Consider the following 18,703-nt stretch of genomic DNA (forward strand, 5'->3'; position numbering starts at 1 on the left):
ACGTAGATTTTGTCCGTTATTTTGTTTCATAGATGCTGGGACAGCATACAGAAGATATGGCAAACATGCATGTGATTACTGCCACAATGCGCATTCGTATATCATGTGTGACACATAAGACAGAAAGTAAATGAACTAATACAATTAACTGAATACGTTTTGTTTGCTTGGAGAGGGTGTTTTTCTCTTGTTTTTGCTATGTTTTGACGGTCACTATTTTCAGAGTGAACTGCTCCAGATTGCTCAAACAGTGTCCATCTCCCTCAATTTCTCCTGGGTCATTTTAAGGAGATCCTAGCGTGTCTCAAAAAAAATATATACTAGCCAATCCAGAGTGGTGTTTCATGCAACTTTAAGACTTCACAGTTTGTAAGTGGAATAAGGGACCCTCAAAGATGTCACAGTCCTAGAATTTGTGCGTTCATGGTTCTTGCTACAGCTGCTTTATGTGGCTCAGTGTGAGCCTTTGGATACAGGTTATGTTGACGTTTTGTTTAGGAAATAATTTTTTGTGTATAATGTGCAGCAGAAAACCTGTAACTCATGCCTCTGTCATAATAGCACAACATCACCTTTCAGTGACCAATCGTGTTTCTGCTCTCTACTGCGCACTGAGGGTGTACTTTGCCTGATCCCTCACACTCTTCTGCATGCTGGATCACACGTTCAGCCCAATTGCAGGATTTAAGGTGACGTGAGTAACAAATGGCTGAGTCTGATCTGTAGGTCTCCAAATGGAACTGTGTGGTTAACAAAGATGTAAACAAAGGAAGCTGCCTACTGTGACTGTGGACTGATGTCCCTTCAAGGAACATCACAAAATAAAATAAAGGACGTAGTGTTGAAACGTTTCAAACGCTCTGTCAAAGATCTGGGTTTAATCCATTGTTATTTCACTCGCCACGTCACCCCAGTTTGGACCAAGCCATATTCTAGTCAATCTTGACCCTGCTCCCCGTGGAAACAGTCCAGCCCAAACTGCCAAGCAAGGCCCTCCGTGGGCCGGAAACAAGCATCCTGGGACCGGTTTCGAGGTATCACCTCTCATCAGGTAGCTTGAATCCAGTGGCGCAGCGAGCAAGGGACCCACGTCTGGGCATACCATTCCCACTTAGAGCGCAGCATAGCAGCGTCAAAAAATAAAATTATGGACCGAGTTTTGAAACATTTCAAGGTACTGCACATCTGCTAAAGTATGAAATGAGGGAATGTTCACATTTGTCTCTAATTGAGACGGACAATCACTGGCCTGTTGCATGCGATGCATGGTACGCAAATGACCTAGGGGGCTTTGAGTACTTTAATATCTAACATTAGATAAGAATTGTGAGAACATAATCACATATTCTTACGTACTTTATTGTTTTTAAATATATAAATGTGTACATCACTCTATGTACTGATATGATGTATAATGAAATATGCATACAATTCTTCCTTTGCTTCTAGTATGCTTACTAAGCTTCGTGATTCTAGCAGGCGCGGGTCCCATTGTGTTTACTGCTCGTGCACATTTCTAAAAAGCCTAACCTTGGTATCAAGGTTGGCAACTAGAAGAGGGATTTTAGGAGAGTAGTGATCTCAGCATTGTATTCACGAGTGATATCTTCAGCTGCTCATTAGATAGTTTTACTGAGAGTAACAAGTTTCTGTCACGTCGTTAGGTCTTGCAGAATTATATTAAGAGAAAACATATAACTGTACTAATATATTGTTTTAGCATTACATGCTTCAACTGGCCATTCAGGGCAAGATCTCTGGTCAGTTGAAATGACAATCGTTATTTCATCATTTGCTGTGCTGCTCGCTATTTTTTCATTAAATGCAAGTTAGACTTTATGGGGCAGATTTACAAGGACTGGCGCATCCCTGCAAATCAGCAGGGATGCGCCAGGCAAGATGCGTCATGTAAGTTTACCCTTGCGCCACCACAGATGCGCCGCATTTACAATGAGGCGCATCGTGCCACAAGGATAAACAGATGCGTGACGCATCTGATGGCGTAAGGGCGGCGCATTGCTGGAGTCGTGTTGCAAGAGCGACGCAACTCCAGCAATGCTCAGGGGCTGTCCATATCTAACATGCTGCGTCACACCTTACGCCTGCTTCAAGCAGGCGCAGCGTTTTGACGCAGCGGCATCGGAAAAGTGACTCAGTGAAATCTTGTAGATTTCACTGCGTCACTTTTCCGAGGCTTTTTCCGACGGAACGCCCACCGTGCATACATTAAACCTGACGCAGGTTTAATGTGGCGCAGGGCTTTACAACGTGACGCATCTCCCTAGATGCGTCACGTGTAAATAAGGTGCACAATGGCGCATGGTTTACGCCACCGCTGCATCACAGAAGTGACGCAACGGCGGCGTAAATGTGTCAAAAGGGGCTTGTAAATCTGCCCCTTTGTATTCTGTCTAAAGTTTAACCCCTTCGCCGCGGCAGGAATTCCGCCGCGGCGCTGGGGGGATTTGGGGGCAGTTGCGGGTCCACTGTGCTCGTGACGGTGATGGAGCAGGGTTTTTACTTTAAAACCGAATATCTGTTTCATTTTCGTATGTTATAACTAAAAGTACTACTGATTAATTATTAAAAGTTTGTCGAATGTTGTCTAACCAACCTTATTAACAAGAGAATTACACGTAGGAATGCTATTGCATGGCTAAATAATAAGTGAACTAAATTGGTGAGCAAATTGACAGAAATCGATGTTGCTTATGTGATGTTATTGTGTTTTGCGCTTAAATTAATATGCAATAATGGCTTTTGATGTCGCAAATGGCTAGATAAATACACTCACATAAGGGTATTAGCAGGGGAATAACACTGTATAATCATTTCTGTGCAGTAATTCTGTTTTATGTTTATTTTACTTAAGTTGACTAATGTGGCCTACTACAAGATGGCCACCACCCGCAGCCTGCATTCGAGTAGATGGAAATTTTACGAAAAGGCTTCGCGCTGCCTATGACCTTGCACCTCCGATGAACTGAAAAGCCATAAACATGATGACAAGTCCAGGAACGCAGCCAAGTGCCCCTGGAAGATGGAAATGTTGCATATGAACTTATGATGAACCCACTATTGAAACAAATTCACCTAATAGAGACATCCGTAGATGTATCGAATTAGTCATGGACGTTCAATTCTGCTATTCATTATTTGGGACAATCTAGGTGTGAGAAAATCTCGCACAATATCGAAAATGTACCAAGATGACATTATTTCCGCCATTCATCCGTTCTGAACAAAGAATTGTAACTTTATAGAATGTGAATTTTAGTATAAATATTAGTAGGCTAGAGAGGTCTAGCGCCACTTCTTCCCGAGCTGATGATCCGAAGTCCCTATGCTGACGGAGAGGACGGTGACTCTACAAGACTGCAGAAAACTCTGTTTCTTCTACTGAGGACCGGTTCTGACTTAGGATCTGACATTTAGACAGAATAGGTAAATATGAGAGAAATGAATTTTGCATTTAATTGGCTTTTCCTACAAGTTTAGATAAATGATCAATCTGTTTGAATTTCTGTCTCGGGTGGTTATTTCTTGTCAAGTTTATTGAAATTACTGGTGTAATCTATGAAATGTTCTCGCTAGATTTACAAGCAACTAGCTGGTCGCATTGACCTCAAAGTACAGGCAGGTCGGATAGGAATATTGAAAAGTGTTTCCCCTATGCAATGCATGGACGAGGTGGTTTAGGTTTTAATGTTGGTGTAATGGGCCCCACCAGCGTGTGATGTGTGTGTGCGTGTGTGACTGTGAAATTACTCCGTCCATGGAAGTAGAAGGGATTCAGACGTTCTGATCTGCACCAGTTTCTTGGTAGCAGAATGATGGTTAGCTATTGTCTTGATCTGGCGAAATTGCGTGTATATAGGCTTGTTGATTATTGATTGATATTTGTACTAACACTATATGTTGAAGTTGTGTTGAGTTTTATGTATTGTGAATGGCTTCTGGGATGTAGGGAGTCGGTGACAGTTCCGTAGTAGAGCAGAGGGAGTGTTGCTCTCGGAAAAAGGCGGGATTGTTGGCCCTGTATGCAGACAGGGGAAAACGTGTGACAATTGAAGTTGCGCGTCGCATTGTCTGGGTTCAATGAGGTAGCATCGCCGTGTGTTGCCATTAGAAACGTATTTTCTGTGTGAGAGAAGTGTATATGATAGCGAAGGGAATCTGTGAAACTCTGGTTTTAGGTCTCGGGGATCCGTATGGCATTCCGTTAAAGATTACCACTAGAGAGGTAATAGGTATTCTCGGAGCTTGTTAGAAGGGCACGGCAGAGGTAAGCGCTGCTTTGTTAATGTGTTTATATAATTCTGTAGTAGGACAGACTGTTCGCTGTTCTCGGGAAAGACAGAATTCTGTGTGAATGTACTACATTTTCTGGTGTGAAAGTGCGTGAATGAGAAGGTGTTCTGGTTAATTGTGAAACTCTTAGGATCATTCCGGAGAACAACAGTTAATGGATGCTTGTTAGAAGGGTAAAGTAGAGGGATGTGCTACTTTATCAACGGAAGTAACGATTCTGTAGTAGGGCAGAGATAAGCGCTGCTCTCGGGAAAGGCAGAATTCTCGTGGGAAAGGTCTTTTGCTGTTCTATGGCTAGCGAAGCAGACAATGGAGATGTTTGTATGTTGTAACTAACAGACTCGTAGAAGTTGAAACAAAGTCTACCAAGTAGTTTTGTAAAGGAGGGGTAGACGCGAGAGACAGGAGACAGGAGCAGAAGAAACGGTGGAAAATACGGTGATTGGTGTGCTAGTGTATGCCGCGCTAGGATTGGGAGACATACAGAGTGACGTAGACGCTCCAGGATTGGTTTGTTAGTGTGGGTCGCGCTGGGATTCGCGGACTGAGTCAGTGACGTAGACGCTCCAGGATTGGTGCGTTAGTGTGAGTCGCGCTGCAATTGGACAAGAGATCGTACAGTTGTAGAAAGAGCAAATAGCTTGTGGAAAATAAGAAAGATGTATTACCACGCTGAGGAAAAGAAGAAAAAATCCTTGATTAGTAAAGTAAAGAACTGGTTCGACAAGGATAAAGATAAAGTGACTAGAGAAGGACAGTTATTGCCCCCGATAAGAACCCCAGCACCCTTCATGGTTGCGAAGTATGGGTATCATACCTGTATTTGGTTAGATAACTGGGTGAAGTACACCAAAGACGATGGAGTATTAGCGTTCCCGGAACATGGTTCATTTAATCTGGCCATACTGAGGAACTTACGGGAACAGATGATGAATCTAGAGCCTCGACCTAGGCCAACGCAGTTTGAGGCGTTGACTGAATGGGAAGATGAAATGCATGAACGAGAAAAGCAGAGAGGTGGAGGTAGCTATAGGTACATGTTTGGGCGAAAGTATGATCGCGAAACCCATCATGACCGGATGAGAAGGTGGCGTGATGCCAGTATGACCGAGGGATTATATCCTGTGAGAACGGCAGAGGAATCAGGAGGGAGAAAGTGTACAGAAAAAGAACATAATATAGAACCCAGGAGATATGGGGCGAACGAGTCTGATGATGATGTCTTGGAGGACATGCTCTATAAAAGATCACCTCCGTATAGACGAGAACCAGAGGTAGGAACAGGAGTGACTCCGATGAGAGACACCCTGCGGATTATTAAGACAGAGGGTACCACCCCTGGGTTGAAAAGCAGTTGTTCTCTGGCAGAAAGAGAAAGAGAGAGAGAGAGAGAGAGAGAGAGAGATAGAGAGAGAGAGAAAGATTGAGAGAGAGAAAGAGAGAGAGAGAGAGAAAGAGAAAGAGAGAGACAGAGAGAAAGAGAGATAGAAAGAGAGAATTAAATTGAGGATGAAAAGACCAGAGAACTAACAAAAACTACTTTTGAACTGACAGAGAAAATCAGAGAACTGACAAAAAATCTTGAGGCTGTTACAGTGCCTGTGACAATAGGCCCGGTTATGCCGATTTTTGACAAGCAGAGGACGGGCGAAAGTGGTTTGACGGTGCCATATGTGGGCAATAGATTGGTTGTACCTCCGGAGCAGGCAGAAATGAGAGTGGGAGAAACACAGTGGAGAACAGGAGAAAATCAGTGGAGACATACCATATGTGGAGGAGAATTGAGTGTGCAGACTAACTCAAGTTTGAATTATGGATGTGTGGAAGGGAACAGAGGATCAATCTTAGAACCACAAAGAGTGACAGAACCAGGGGGTGCAGAAAAATCTGTGATAACTGCTGAAGATTTGAATGATTGGCTGAAGACTTTGCAGAAGAAAGAAAAAGAATCACAGGGAGTTGATGTAGCTAGGCTACGTATGGAAATGGAGGAGATGATTGTAGGTACACTCCCTACAGAAACGCTGAAGAATTATCAGGAAGGGGAGATTCTCTTCTTTTGCAAGAGTGTCACATGGAGAGCAAAGAACATACATGACAGATTGAAAGGAATAGCCAGTGAATTGGAAATCGACATGGACAAGGTAAAAGCTTTACAAAAGCCTTACCGAGTGGATTTTACAGATAAGGATATTGAGAATCTAAACAATGCAGGCCGAACAGGACAGATTAAGGAAATGATTGCTTTGCTGAAGAAATGGGGAGATGTAGAGAAATGGAAAGACAGATGGTATCGGAAGCGAGAGGATGGGGCAGATAGAACTTACTCGGCATTCCCCCTGAAAGAAAAAGAGAAAGCAGTGACAGCTTACCCCATGAGAGAGATTCCAGGAGGTGGGTACGTACATGTCCCATGGACCAAACAGGATATTTTATCATTTACGAATGATTTCCCTCGACTAAGGGAAAAGCCCGTTGAGTGGTACAGACAGGTTGACAGATTTGTAAAGCTGTCAAAAGTATTGTGGATTGACCTGAATAGTCTGTTTGATATAATTGTACCAGCAGACCTGTGGGCAGAATGTAAAATAGTCATAGATTCGCCCACCAAGGAATACCCAAGAGATCTAAAAACAGGAGCTCCAGACCTGGAGGTAATGAAGAAGTACGAGCAGGTTATGGCCTTCTTGAAAAGTAAAGTACCCCCCATGGAGACAGACTGGGTTAAAATAGATCGAACACATCAAGAATTAAAAGAATCAGTCCATGCTTACTATGAAAGACTGATACTAGCTTTTAAGCAGTTCAGTGGAGATGAACACCTGGGTGACAAGGATCTGAGTCATTTTGTGTATAGATTTGTGTACGGTTTGCGGCCTGAAATCAGTGAAATGATACGGCAGCACACCATAGACTGGCAGAGTAAGAATATTGATGAGATTCTGAGACATGCAAAATACTTCAGTGACGAGATTGAGGCAAAGCAGAGAAAGCTAAAAGAAAAGGCAATGTGGGCACAGGTGAAAGTTGCAGAAAGACAGGAAGCTCAATTGGTTGAACAAGCAAATAACCCAGGAAATAAACCCAAGTTTGGTCCAGGAAAAGGGAAAGGGAACATAGAGGAGGCCAAAAAGAAGTTCCCATATCACAACTGTGGAAAATTAGGGCACTGGAAATTCGAGTGTAAGAATCCACCGTCTACTAATGACGATAATTCATCATTGAATTCGCAGGTGCAGAGTGAAGGGTGTGGTCAGCACGGCAACAGCAGAAGGCTGATAAGCAGCAGAATCAGGTGCCAAAACCACCCTTGCCGCAGAGAAAAAGATCCCAGAAGTACAGCCAAGAATCGGGGTTTTATGATGAAGAGCAGGTAATCAAACCAAAACGCGCAAGCGCTGTTTCTCAGTACTGGTTGAAAAATGAGGGAAGTGACTCCGAGGGAGACTTCTGACGGTGCCGAAGAGAGGAGGAGGAGTGCGTACTTGGCGCAACTCTAGAAATAGATCAGGCAGGGCCTTTTGTAGATGGGAAAATTAATGGTGAAAGTGTTACCTTTTTAGTTGACACAGGAGCCACAAGATCGACTGTCAGGTCAGCTGATATAAAGAATCTTCCTCTCTCGGACGAAGCAATCCAAGTAGTTGGTGTGTCTAACACACAGATCAAAACACTACTAACTGAACCAGTAAGTGTTAAAATAGGGAAATTTTCAGACATGCACCGATTCGTGGTGTGTGACACAAGTCCTGTGAACTTGCAAGGCAGGGATCTGCTGTGCAAGATGAATTGCACTATTTTCTGTACTCCAGATGGAATAACCTTTGAGACACCTGATGAAGATTTTCTATACAGAATGACCATGGATAACAGAGAATGTGAGGCTTTGGGAACATATGCAATATTTAATCCAGATGCATTACCCCCAGAGTTGAAACAGACAGTGAAAGCAGCAGTTTGGGATTTTACCGGAGAAGATGTGGGTCTGATGAGAAATGTAGATCCAGTAAAGATTACTGTGAAAGAGGGAGTGGTTTACCCAAACATACCGCAATACCGATTGACACCTGAAATAATTGAAGGAATAACACCCATAATTGAAAAAATGATCCAGCAAAGGGTGTTAAGAGAAATATTGAGCAGCCCATGTAATTCACCAATAATGGGACTGAAGAAACCTAATGGAAAGTTCAGAATAATACAGGATTTAAGAAAAATTAACAAGATTGTTGTGTCATGTTGTCCCATTGTGCCAAATCCATCAGTGATTTTGTACCAAATTCCCCACGATGCAGAATGGTATACTGTAATTGATTTATGTCATGCTTTCTTTTCAATCCCATTGCATCATGACAGCCAGCCAATATTTTCTTTTAGATTTGGAGAACGGATTTTGGCATGGTGCCGAATTCCACAAGGGTATACAGAGAGCCCTTCAATATTTAATCAATTGCTAAAGAAATCTCTGGAAAGTCTGACAATGCCTGGAAATTCTGTCTTGGTCCAATATATTGATGACCTACTTGTGGCATCAAAAACGCGTGAAGCTTGTGAAGTAGACACCATTGCATTACTGAATCACTTGGCAGATGGAGGATTAAAAGTATCTCCAGCCAAATTGCAATTCTGCAAGAAAGAAGTCCAGTATCTGGGACATAACATTGAGAAAGGCCTGAGAAAAGTGACCATTGACAGGATTAAAATCATTAGAGGGATGAGAGCCCCAATGACACAAAGAGAAGTGAGAATGTTCCTGGGAATGGTGGGTTACTGTCGTCAGTGGATAAGTAACTTTTCCCTGATTGCCAAACCATTGATTAAATTGACTAAAAGTGAGGTGAAAGACCCATTAGAACTAAATCCAGAAGAAATGGCTGCATTCAGAGAGCTAAAAGACAGACTTTGTGAAGCTCCTGCCCTAGGAATGCCTGATTATGAAAAGGAATTTGAGCTGTACTGTAGTGAGAGAAATGGATGTGCACTTTCAGTGTTAATCCAGAAACATGGATGTCTGAGGAGGCCAATTGCCTATTTCTCAGCAACTCTTGACCCAGTAGCTGTGGGTTTGCCAGGTTGCCTGAAAGCCGTAGCTGCTACCTGCAAAAGTCTAGAACAAAGTGAAGGAATCATAATGGGATATCCTGTAAGGGTATTCGTACCTCATGATGTGGCTATCCTTTTAACAAGGAGCCGGACACAGTTCATGTCTCATAGTCGGCTGACTAAATATGAGAAAGTCATTCTTGGTGCAACTAATGTAAGCCTGGAGAGATGTGTGAATGTGAATCCAGCGACACTGTTGCCTGATGCTGAATGTGTGGGAGTGAGAAATGATGTTGATCATGATTGCCTGGATGTACTTGATTACTGTACAAAGCCAAGGCCAGACATAAGAGATCTGCCACTGCCTGAAAGTGATCATGTGTTGTTTGTGGATGGATCTTGTCTGAGAACAGAGGAAGGAGTGTTGAGTGCTGCATATGCTGTGTGTAAAGTCTCGGAAGTTGTGGAAGCATCACCATTGAAAGGAGTTAAATCCGCTCAGGTGGCAGAATTGGTGGCACTGACAAAAGCATGCAAAATTGGGAGAAGTGTGAGAGTGACTGTGATGACTGACAGCCAATATGGCTTCGGAGTTGTCCATGATTTTGGCCAGCTATGGCTACAAAGAGGTTTCCTGACCTCAAGTGGAACTCCCATAAAGAATGCTGAAGTGGTTGGAAAACTGCTAGAGGCGATACAGCTGCCTAAAGAACTAGCAGTTGTAAAATGTGCTGCTCATGGTCATGGAGAAGATTTTGTAACTGTGGGAAACAAGTTTGCTAACGAGATAGCACAATACTGTGCAAGAAACAATCACTCAATTAACAGGAGTAAAGAACGGGAAATGTCTTCTTGTTCCTTAATGTTTACTAATGAGGTGGGAACATGGGAGGAAGTAAAACAGCTGCAGGATGAGGCAGGAGATGAAGAAATGAGAGATTGGGTGAAAGCAGGTTGTGCACCTAGAGAAAAAGATCATGTGTGAGTCTATAGGGATGGAAGACCAGTCATGCCAAATAGCATGTTATCAACAATGGCAAGGATGTATCACGGCCAAGGACACCTGGGGAGGGATGCTATGATAAGAGCCTTTAAGCAAACCTGGTACAGTCCAAAGTTCAGACTGATAGCAGAAAGTCTCTGCCAGAGATGTCTGATATATCAGCAATTCAATCCTGGAAAGAAAACAGTGGTGAGCCTAGGAACAATAGGCAGCCAGGGAGGACCCTTAACAAGAATGCAGATAGACTTCATTGAAATGCCCCCAGTCAACAGATTGAGGTATGTCCTGGTGGTGGTCTGTTTGTTCTCCAGGTGGGTGGAGGCGTACCCAACCAGAAGAAATGATGGAATAACAGTGGCCAAATTACTGTGAAGAGAGTTCATCCCAAGGTACAGGTTCCCAGTAACCATTGAATCAGACAGAGGAGGACATTTTTATAATGAAATCATGGGTCTAATTTGTGAAGCATTGAGTGTACAGCAGAAGTTGCATTGTGCTTACCGACCAGAGGCTTCTGGTGTAGTTGAGCAGATGAATGGTACCATCAAAAACAGAATTGGCAAAATGTGCTTGGCCACAGGAATGAAATAGCCCTATGTCTTGCCTCTAGTCCTGATGACCATTAGGTCTACTCCAGACAGAACAACAGGTTTGAGTCCACATGAAATTATCATGGGACGTGCTATGAGGCATGCATATGTACCAGTGAACAAGCTGATGACTATAACTGATGACATGATTTTGGATTACTGCAAAGGCCTGGCTGACGCAGTTCATTCTGTGTTTCACCAGGTTAGAGAAGACGCCACCACACTTGAAAAGAAACCAGCCGATGATCTGAGCCCAGGGGACTGGGTAAGGATAAAAGTCCACAGAAGAAGTAATTGCCTGGTTCCAAGGTGGGGAAGACCAAGACAAGTCATCTTGACCACAACGACTGCTTTGAAGTGTGCTGGTGTGAAAAATTGGATACATGCAAGTCACACACTGAGAGTTCCAAATCCAAGAGATGGTACTGGAAAAGAATACTTTGAAGAATCAGATTCCAGTGATGATGCAGACAGTGAGGCAGTAAGGAGGAAAAAGAATCCTGAAAGTGGGGAAAGTGAGTCAAGGGAAATTTTCATCCCACCAGAAGAGGTTCTGAAGAGAACAGTGCAGAAGCAAGTTCAGATTCAGAAGAATTGCCTGAGGTTCCAATTGACAGTGACCAACACAAAAAGAAAGAAAACATTCTAACAGAAGAGACACTTGAATCGCAGGAGGAAACTGGACAAGTTCCACCTGAGATAAATATTGAAGAAAAAGGGACAGACAAAGACAGAGAGGGACAGATTGCGGAAAAACGCAGAGGAGGTGTAGGGAACATCAACAACAAGCTAGGTGAAGGGACAAGTAGACAGCAAGAAGATTGCGTGTCGGAGACCCGAGGAGGGACAGAAGCAGGGAAATCTCAATTGGTGGAAAAAGAGACTGTCGGAGAAAAATAAGTTGTTGGAGAAAAGAAAGCTGTTGATGCACAAGAGGCAACTGAAACAGAGTCTGATGAAAGTGACAATGAGATACATGGAGGACGAGTTCTGAGAAAGAGAACTTGGCTTGGAGAAAGAAACAATGAAGAAGGAAAACAAAAGAGAAATGCTAAAGGAGATCTTTGGCCAAATAAGATAAAGAGACTAAGGTACAGACTGACACGAGTTAACTCTTCGAAAGCTGAACAAGTGAACGAAGGGTCAAGTCAAAATCCAACCAAAGAAGAGGAAACAAAGATACCTGAGAGAACTAAAAGAATAAGGAAACCAAACCAGAGGTACAAGTCACCGGAATGGACGTATGTGGCACTGCCTGAACAAGGAGAAGAGGCGGACAGCCAAGGGAGTCCAGAGGAGGCTTTGCTGAAGGAGGTTGTGGAAGAAGAAGCTGTGGGAATCCTGAGAGTTATCTTGTCCGACATTGGAGAAGAGACGGATGTTCAGGACCTGATGCAGTTTGATGATGATGATGAAGAGACAGTGAAAAGTGATGAAAATCCAAATTGAGTAAATCCAAGGAAAATCACATGGAGAAGAGAAGAAAAAGAAATACTAAAAACTAGTAGATTGTAATAATCTGTTGGGTACTTGCTGCCCTTAAAAGTTCGGTAGAGGAGTAGAAGAGGCTAAGTCAAAAGACACGGCCAAATAAACAAAATGGCTAACACTGAGAATAAAAGTAGATGTACCTTTCTGAAAAGATGGTGCAAAATGTGCTGCTGCTGTACAGGTTTATTAATGCTGCTTTGGAGCGTGCTTGCTCTACTGATTTCATTTAGAGTCACTATAGACACTTTAGAAGGTCATACTAAGAACAAAACTAATATAGGGAAAAGTTCACAGAAAATAGTACCGACTAGAACTAGCAATATACATATACATAAGGATAGGTCAATTAATGATTTTTCTAGTAATATTTTTTCTAAATTGTTGTATGAGTACGTAAAGACAATGGAAGTAAGGGATTGCTACGTCTGCATGCAATTACCTGCCTCTGTTTCGGAAGGAGTGACTTATCATCATCTTCCGGCTACGTATGGAATTTCCTGTAGTGTGTTGATTAGTATATTTTATCAGTTAGGGAAATTAGATTACAATATGTCTAATATAGATAATATTCTTGGGCAGTTGCCTATGAATAAAGCACTGAATCCTGCAAAGGATGCTGACACTTTAGGTGAGATTTTTCTAGAAACCAAAGAATTAACCTTAGAATATGTTTTTAGAAATAATTTAACTTGCAGTTTGAAAGGAGAAGACAAGAATTTTCTAGACATGGTTGAGAGAAGAAGATTGAATATGCACAAGAAAGCAGAAGGGCATAAAATGAGTGACACAATGTGGGATATTGAGAAAGAAAAGGAGTTGAAAAATGGAGCCAGTCCAACTATGGCTATAGATGCCCCACAGAAAGGAAAACTGTGCATTACCAGGAAGAGATCCCAATATGATTATTATTTCATAGGGACTAGTGAGTGCCATGATACATACTTTATTGCAACCGGATGGGGATTTAGAGGAGGAGAAGATCCAGTTTTCCCGGGAGTGTATTATATTTGTGGGAACAAGGCTTATTACCGTTTGCCTGACCATTGGTTTGGTACATGTTATATTGGCCTGGTCTTTCCAAAGATTTTTCACATGGATAGAGTAGATGATGCTGAACATTCTAACACATTAACGCGCTATAGAAGAGAAACATGGACAGAAATTGTAGGAGATATCTTTGGAGCTTTAATTCCAGCAGTTGGAATTTCTTTGAATGCATTTGGCATTCGGAAGCTGTCAACAGTGGTGGATCACTTGTCAACAAGCACCGCTGGAGGCTTTCTTTTGGTTAATACAGAAATGGTTGCTTTGCGTGCTATGGCGATGCAAAATCGACTTGCCCTTGACATTCTTTTGGCAAAAGAGGGTGGAGTCTGTGGAATGCTGAAAGTTCAACATTGTTGCACTTACATTCCTGACGAAAGTAAAGATCTAAAAGTCTATATCAAAAATATTACTGATTTGCATGAAGAATTAGTACCACTGGAAGCTGAAAGTATCTGGAAAAGAATGGCTAATAAGATGATAGCTATTAAGAATTTTATAGCAAAAATAGGTAGTACCATTTTTGGTAAGATATTATTTCCATTAACCTGTGTAATTGTTGCATTATTGATCCTTAGATTAGGGTGTATGTGTTGTAGATATAGAAGAAATAAAAAGAAAATCACAAAAGAAAATTTTAAAAGGACACAAAAGAAACCAGAAAGAGATCCACAAGAAATAGAATTAGAAGAGCTAAGAGAAAGCATGTATATAGAAACTAAAAAAGAAGATGAGATGGAAACAAGGGTTTAGAAAAAATGAACAAGAAGATATTTTGAATTCTTCCAAAGGGGAAAACTAAATTGATTTATTTGGGGTTTTGATTTTTGTGGTGATTATATATCACCAAAGGGGGGATTGATGGAGCAGGGTTTTTACTTTAAAACCGAATATCTGTTTCATTTTCGTATGTTATAACTAAAAGTACTACTGATTAATTATTAATTATTAAAATTTTGTCGAATGTTGTCTAACCAACCTTATTAACAAGAGAATTACACGTGGGAATGCTATTGCATGGCTAAATAATAAGTGAACTAAATTGGTGAGCAAATTGACAGAAATCGATGTTGCTTATGTGATGTTATTGTGTTTTGCGCTTAAATTAATATGCAATAATGGCTTTTGATGTCGCAAATGGCTAGATAAATACACACACATAAGGGTATTAGCAGGGGAATAACACTGTATAATCATTTCTGTGCAGTAATTCTGTTTTATGTTTATTTTACTTAAGTTGACTAATGTGGCCTACTACAAGATGGCCACCACCCGCAGCCTGCATTCGAGTAGATGGAAATTTTACGAAAAGGCTTCACGCTGCCTATGACCTTGCACCTCCGATGAACTGAAAAGCCATAAACATGATGACAAGTCCAGGAACGCAGCCAAGTGCCCCTGGAAGATGGAAATGTTGCATATGAACTAATGATGAACTCACTATTGAAACAAATTCACCTAATAGAGACATCCGTAGATGTATCGAATTAGTCATGGACGTTCAATTCTGCTATTCATTATTTGGGACAATCTAGGTGTGAGAAAATCTCGCACAATATCGAAAATGTACCAAGATGACATTATTTCCGCCATTCATCCGTTCTGAACAAAGAATTGTAACTTTATAGAATGTAAATTTTAGTATAAATAATAGAAGGCTAGAGAGGTCTAGCGCCACTTCTTCCCGAGCTGATGATCCGAAGTCCCTATGCTGACGGAGAGGACGGTGACTCTACAAGACTGCAGAAAACTCTGTTTCTTCTACTGAGGACCGGTTCTGACTTAGGATCTGACATTTAGACAGAATAGGTAAATATGAGAGAAATGAATTTTGCATTTAATTGGCTTTTCCTACAATTTTAGATAAATGATCAATCTGTTTGAATTTCTGTCTCGGGTGGTTATTTCTTGTCATGTTTATTGAAATTACTGGTGTAATCTATGAAATGTTCTCGCTAGATTTACAAGCAACTAGCTGGTCGCATTGACCTCAAAGTACAAGCAGGTCGGATAGGAATATTGAAAAGTGTTTCCCCTATGCAATGCATGGACGAGGTGGTTTAGGTTTGAATGTTGGTGTAATGGGCCCCACCAGCGTGTGATGTGTGTGTGCGTGTGTGACTGTGAAATTACTCCGTCCATGGAAGTAGAGGGGATTCAGACGTTCTGATCTGCACCAACGGAACCACTCCGTCACGAGTCGCGGGTGAGCTGAGCTCATGACGGAGACGTTCCGTCACGTCTCCACCCACTGCGCTAATCACCCGCACAGGCGGGGAATTAGCGCCGCGTGGGCGGAGCGGCCGCCAACGGCCGCAGCATGACGGAACCACTCCGTCATGAGCACAGCGCACCCGTGGCTCATGACGGAGTGGTTCCGTCATGAGCACGGAAAGGGTTAAGATAAAGGTGTGATCTCATCAAGCTCTGCTGAAGTGGTACTCACGAAATAGAACATTGCATTCATGATGTGTCAAACAAGACCAGGAGATAGATCAGATAGTCTATCTCCTGGTCACCAGCGGATCTATCTCCTGGTCACCAGCGGATCTATCTCCTGGTCACCAGCTGATCTATCTCTATCTCCTAGTATATGTACTGGTCTTGAGAACTGTGCCCATGGCAGGGCTTGCCCTATGTCACAACTCACATGTACGGTAGCATAAATACTAATTTCACCCTTCTCTGTAAATCGGACTTCATGTACCACTCAGCTCCTGCCATTGGTGTTCAAGACAGATGAACAGAACTGCAACATTACCGATTTCTAGTGAGTCGTTATTTGACTAACCTCATGAATATTAATGAGGCAGGTCACAAATTACAACCTACTATGAGTAGCAGCCGATATAGGAAAGGTGGCTTCCTCAGGTCTGCATACCACCATGTCTGTGATTACTTTTAAATAAGGCAATTGTTTTGGTTTTTTCATATGTATAAAATTAAATTGTAATTCAGTAACATGTTACTGCATCACAATTTAGGTTTGTGACCAAATACTAATTTGGTATTTGGAAGGGGCATGGTGACAAGTCCCTTCCAAATGCCATATCAGATTATTAAATATTAATGGTTTATGTCTGAATTCCGGTGGAAAGATATTAATCTTTTAACCACCTCCTCAAAGGCGGTGGTAAGCCACTTGCAAATGAAAAGGGGTCTCCAAAGGACCATTTCCCCCTTTGTGAATGATGACAAATACATTTTTATAAAAATAGACGGTGGTCCTATGAAGCTGACCTCAGCAGGTTACCATCCTTGTGATGGCTGCGATTAATATGTAATATTTATCACTAATATTGATGAGGAAGGTCGAATTGAAACCCACTAGGAATGGGAAATTTGTGAACCAAACTATTAGTATGTAGGTCGGTTAGCAAATTACTACACTGGTCCAGAAATACTGGTTACAAATTCTGAACAGTACTCTGTAACCAATTCCAAGTTCATCTGGCCCTAAGTTTCTCTCAGCAGTCCCGATTAATGTACAATGTTATCCTTCTTCGCGGCATGGTTTGTGCTATATTAATGGCAATAAATATACACATACATACATTCATATAATCCAGAGGCACACAAAAAGCAAAACAGATAGAGTGGTCTATACCTCCATTATTTTCCTTGGGAGTCTGTTCCAGTAACAGTGATTGGCCATATGTGGTGTTGGACTTACTACAGCACTGCGCTGGAGTGATTTACTACTGTTCTTGGTCCTTTTTTGGCGGTAATAACTTCAGACATACAATACTCATACTCTTTGTGAGTGGCCGTACCTACCAAAACCCCTCCCATTTAGTAGTAAGTATAGCCCTTGGTTTCACCCACAAAATGGGAGAGGTGGAGGTGGAGATTTACGCTCCACCTTTGTGAGTAGAATTTTACAGTACTTTAGCCCTACTACTGTAGTACTACTAAACATATTACAACAGGCACTTTGTGAATATGCTCCTTAGGATTGGAAGTATAATTTTGTAGTACCACGCTAGTACCACTGAACATACTACAAAATGCAGTTTGTGAATAGACCCACAATAATGACACCTAACACGTGATAACAATTTACTGTTTAACCACTAACTTTAACTGGTGCATTTCTGTGTTTTTTTTATAGTTCAATATGTTATTGTTTTCACTATCATATTCACCTTACTATAACGTTCCCTTAACCTCTGGTTTTTTTGTGAAATGCAGTTTTATCTTTTAAACAAAAAGAAATCTTTTTATCAACTGACTACCAATTTTCTTTAACCTTTGTTTTTTCTGTAAATTTCTAGGGTTTTTTAAAACAAAAATGGATCTTTGTATCCCACTTAGATACATCGTCACTTTAACCTATGTTTTTTTCAGTGAATTTGTAGGGTTTTCTTTCATATAAAGTAATACTATTTTACCATACGTAAAACCAACCCTTAGTTGTTTATGGTCTTTGGATGTGCCCATCAGAGGGTTTGCCACAGGGCCTGTCCCTGCAGCAAACCATCTACAGGCAGCCAACCCCATGATGCGCACAGCCTTCGGCCATTGACAGCAGGGGGTTAGCAATAGGACCAGGCTGCAGGCAGCCAACCCCATGTTGCACACGGCCTTTTGTTTTGCAGGGCATGGAGGGGTTGGCTAAAGGGCCTGGCTTTCAGCAAGGCCCTGCATCCAACTCCCCAGAGACAGCCACCCAAAGACAGCCAACCCTACACAGTGCATGGCCTTTGGTTGTGCGTGGCATGGGATATGCTGCAGGACCTGATTTACAGCCAGGCTCTGCTTACAGCTCCCCGCAGATATCCAACCCCATGCTGCAAACAGCCATTGGACGTGCGCTTTGGGGTGTTGGCCACAGGCCTTGGCCTGCCATCAAGTACTGTGGCCACACCCCAGCAGGTAGCTAACCCCACACCCTGCAAAGCCTTTACAGTGCGCAGCATAGGGTTGGTCTCCGGCCCCAGGAAACCCTTCACCAGGGGATAAAACACATATATTAACTGGAGGGGCTGACCACTAATTGTTCCCTGGATCACATCACTCGGGCCACATTACATTATAAAGGGGAGGTTGGCTGCAAGGACCCACTCTCGTGAGCCATATTAGGACCTGTGGACCCCATCTCCCTTAGCCAAGTGCTCAATAAAGGGATAGGCCAGCTGATGAAATATCTAGGAGATTAGAGGATAGTCATGCATTTCTCATAATTCCCATTTAGCAGCAAACAAAGGGCCTGATTATGATA

Source organism: Triturus cristatus, chromosome 3_1 (genome assembly GCF_964204655.1).
Source record: "Triturus cristatus chromosome 3_1, aTriCri1.1, whole genome shotgun sequence".
NCBI classification, from domain to species: Eukaryota; Metazoa; Chordata; class Amphibia; order Caudata; family Salamandridae; genus Triturus; species Triturus cristatus.